We start from the raw sequence: 4,689 nt of genomic DNA, 5'->3' as shown, positions 1-4,689 counted from the left end.
TTATTTTGATATATCACAGTGAAAGATTTATCGTCCTCTTTTTTTTTTTTTTTTCCCCAAAAAAAAAAAAAAAAAAAAAAAAAAAAAAAAAATCAACTAGAAACTGGCCAGTGAGATGGCTCAGAATGTATGGTGCTTGTCACCAAGCCTCTTGACTGAATTCGATCCCAAGAACTTCCCTGGTAGAAGGAGAAACCAAGCATGTTTTGCATGCCCTCCCCATGCTAAATAAAGATTAAAAATAATTTTAGGCCAGGCATGGTGGCGCACGCCTTTAATCCCAGCACTTGGGAGGCAGAGGCAAGTGGATCTTTGTGAGTTCGAGACCAGCCTGGTCTACATAGTGAGTTCCAGGACAGTTGGGGTTACAGGGAGACCCTGTCTCAAAAAGACAAATAATAATAATAATTTTTTAAAAGAAAGCAACTAAAAGCCAGTTTTCATTTTATAAGCTTCATGCCAGAGAAATTCTAGACTACGTCAGTGATAAAACTCTCTACACTTGGTTGATACAGTGCCTAAACATTGACAGCAGTTCATGTCAGGTTGTTAGCTGCCATGTGGGTGCTGGGAATCAAACCCAGGTCCTCTGCAAGAGCAGCCAGTGCTCTTAACCACTGAGCCATCTCCCCAGCCCCTAGAGCTTTTTGAGACAGGGTCTCCTATAGCACAGGGTGGCCTCAAACTCACTGTGTAGCAGAGGATGTCTTTGAATTTCTGATTCTCCTGCCTCCACCTCCAAAGAGCTAGGATTACAGGTGTGCACCACCACATCCAGTCTATTTGATTCTGGAGATCAAACCAAGGGCCTTGTACATGGCAGGCAAGCACTCTACCTACTTACTGAGTTACATCCCTAGCCCCTTTTTATTTCTATTTTATTTTACTTTTTCCAGGGTCTCACAATTCATTGTAGTCCCAAACTAGCCTCAAACTCAAGGCAATTCTCCTGCCTCAGACTCCTGAGTGCTAGAATTGTAGTCGTGAGTTACACTCCTAGCTAAAATCAGCCTTTTTTGAAAAACACTTTTTAATGTGTCTGTATGTGTATGCACATGTGTGGGGGTACCCAAGGAGGCCAGAAAAGCACATCTTGGGTCCCCAGGAGCTAGGGGTTACAGGTAGTTTTGAGCTGCCTACATGGGTGTTGGGAACCAAACTCCAGTCCTCTGAGAAAGCAGCAAATGCTCCTAACCGCTGAGCCCCTAAAATCAGCCCACCTTTGTCACTACTGTTCTGAGCCACATTGTAGTCTGCATGGAAGTTGATGCAGGGAATTCCCACTCAAGTTGCTTCCCTGATCCACATGGAATCAGTTATGAATGATGGTCTAGAGGGAGGCTTATATAAACACGAAATTTGCTGAGCCAGCATAGGACTTAGGTTCCCATGTTACATATGCCTGCATTTAAACCATAGATTCTTTTTAACTGATGGTTCTGTCAGCCCCCGAAGCCTCCCCGGTGCTGGCATTGCATGCACGCCTGCCCGTAGAGTACTTTTATCCTGTAAATTTCACACATGAACTAGTTTGCTGAATTTAAAGAATAACTTCTAAAAATTAATTTATTTTTTATTTATGTCTATGTGAGTTTTATGTGCACCATGTGTCCATAAGGAGAGTCCATGGAGGCCATAAGAGGGTATGGATCCCCTGCAACTGGAGTTACAGGCTGCTGTGAGTTCCCATGTGGGTACTGGGAACCAAACCCAGTCTTCTGCAAGAGTATTAAACACCCTTAACCACTGAGCCATGTCTCCAGCCCCAAGAATAACTTTAAAATGGAAACATATTCTTCTTTGCAAATTGGTAATTGTTTTCAAATGAGAAAAAGAATAGAGAAAAGATAGTTCATTACTATAGGATTAATTCTGGAAGCATCTTTATCATCTCACTCGGTCTAACCTTCAGCCTTCAGGCAGTACGCACCCAGGATAGTTACAAATGTGGCTCAACTTATTTAAAACATTATGGGACTTTGTGTGTGTGTGATTTTAAAACATTCAATATTGCACTTCTCAAGGGTCAACTCAATAGATGACAGATATCATCCTATGGCAGTGTCAACCGGTAGAATGCCTGAGGAGGAGGAGCTCAGTTGGTAGAGCACTTGTCTAACATGCTCAGAAACCACAGGACTACATTTTTTTTTAAAGTTGTTGGCAGCTTGTGCCTGTACAGACGGAAGGATCAGAAGTTCCCAGTCATCCTTAGCTACATAGCAAGTTCAAGGCTAGACTCCGTCTCAAGAAAAAAATTAAAATTAGTGAACAAAAATAATGTTCTTTGAGGTGAGTGCAGTCCATCAGACACCTGGAGACCATTTTTCCTCCTGCCCTTTGAGTTTTAGCTTCCTAACTCAGTGGCCCAACTCTTTTGACAGTTGCTCTGAGGCCACATTTTAGGCACCTCACTTAACACCCTAGGACCTGGTGAGGGCCTTCAAGGATCTTGGCATGCACAACTCTGAATCCTGCAGGAAAGCCGGCCATGCCCAAGTCTGAGAACCAGCCCTCCACGGGACCCTGTGACTTTTGGCAAGTGATCCCTCTCTAAGCTTATTTCTTCATCACTACACTTTCATAAAGATCTTTCTAATCCCTTGGGGCTAACATGGGGATTAGCTGAGCTAAGTCATCATTACTTAGGTGTGATTTTTGCTGGTCATTCCTTTCCACTTTCTAAAGGGACAGGATTCTTGCTGACTCTGCTCCGTCTCGCCACCCCCACCTCATACCCACAGCAATGGGCTACATTTTGGTAGAAAAGTGCTGAGTTGCAGACCTGAATATCCTGCCTCCTCCAGGGAGGAGGAATCCAGTTTAGCTTGTTTTTGTTTTGTTTGAGGGGTTTTTTTCACTTTGGTTTTTTGGAATGCGCTCACCATATAACCTAGCCTGGCAGTCTTCCTGCCTCAGACTTTGGATTGCCAGGATCACAGATAAGTGTATGCCACCACACCTTGCTAAAGTGTTTTAAAGAAGTCTTACCAGGAAGTGGGGATGGGGGGGAGTTGCTTAGTTGGTAGAGTGCTTGCCTAGCATGCACTAAGCCCTGGCTTCACAATTCCCAACATGACATAAACTGGAAGTGGTAGTGCACACCTATAATGCCAGCACTTGGAAGGCTGAGTGAGGTGGGAGCATTTTGAATTTGAGGCCAGCTTGGGATACATAGGGAGACCCTGCTTCAAAAGAACAAAACAAAATAAATATACAGCAATCATATGATCCAGCCGTTCCGTCTGTAGGAACGCATTGAAGAACGCATTGTCCAGGTAGGAGTCGTACACAGAAGCTCATAGCAGCTAAAATGGGAAACAAGCTAAATGACCACAAACCAGTGAATGAATAAAGAACAGTGCAGTCGGGACTGGGCATGTAGTTCAATGATAGGTCACTAACTCAGCAAATGTGAAACCCTTTGTCGATTCCTAGACACACACACACACACACACACACACACACACACACAAAACTGGTTTATTGACACAATGCAATACTACCTCAGCAACAAAAAGAATGAATTGTTCATTGACATGGATGTACCACTTGACACATGGCATGGATGAACCTCAGAATAATTATGCTGATGGAAGAAGACAAAAACCAGGGCTCTGGAGAGATGGCTCAGTGGTTAAGAGCACCGATACGCTTGCAGAGAACTCAATGTTTTGTTCCCAGCAGCCACATGGCAGCTAACAACTACCTGTATTCCAGGGAATCTGACACCCTCTTCTGGCCTCTGTGGACACTACATGCATGTGCATATACACTCACACACAGACACACATTCATACACATAAATAAAAATAAGCCTTTAAAAAAATTTTAAAGACAAAAATTAGTATAAGCTATAGCATCCTATTTATAGAACATTCTAGGAAATGAAAACGTATCTGCATTTACTGAAGAAGTTAGATCTAACTATGCCTTATAGAAAATACTGGTACAAAAAGCAGGTTTCTTGGGACTAGAATAGGCAGGAAGAAGGGATTACAAGGGCTGTGAGTGAAGTTTTAGGAATTACACAGTCATGAGTCATTTAACAACTGGATACACTCTAAGAAATTCATTATTGGGTGCTTTTGTTGTGAATATCATAGAATGTGCTTATACAAACTAAGGTGGCTCTGATATCAATGGGTGGTAGCCTCTCATAAGGAACTAAATCCCTAATAATCAAACAGCATCACTAAAGAATAATAAATACGAGGCTGGAGAGATGGCTCCGCAGTTAGGGGCACTGGCTGCTCTTACAGAGGACTCAGGTTCGATTTTCAGCACCCATATTATGGAATTATGGATGGCGACTAACAACCATCCATAATTCCAGTTCCAAGGGAATCCAATGCCCTCTTCTGACCTCTGTAGGCATTACACAGCACAGGTACACTTACATACATGCAGGCAATACACTCATACATATAAAATTTTAAAAAACAATAAAATTTCTTTTAAAGAATAATAAATAGCACACACTTCCTGCTTCTTCTTAGTCTGGCAGGAAGGTCTTATTTTTAACTCCAACGAGGCCCCTTCAACTGACCTGCTTACAGTCTCAGAGCCCTGTGATCCATCAGCACCCACTTCTTTAAGTTGACCAATACAAACTTAGGGGAGGGGAACCACTGAAACCTTAAAAGGCTGGAGCTCTTCTGGGGGCTTTGGATTTTTGGTTTCTGAATT

The sequence above is a fragment of the Nannospalax galili genome, unplaced genomic scaffold (assembly GCF_000622305.1).
Source record: "Nannospalax galili isolate Female #2095 unplaced genomic scaffold, S.galili_v1.0 scaffold911, whole genome shotgun sequence".
In the NCBI taxonomy this organism is placed as follows: Eukaryota; Metazoa; Chordata; class Mammalia; order Rodentia; family Spalacidae; genus Nannospalax; species Nannospalax galili.
This window is presented reverse-complemented; position numbering follows the sequence as displayed.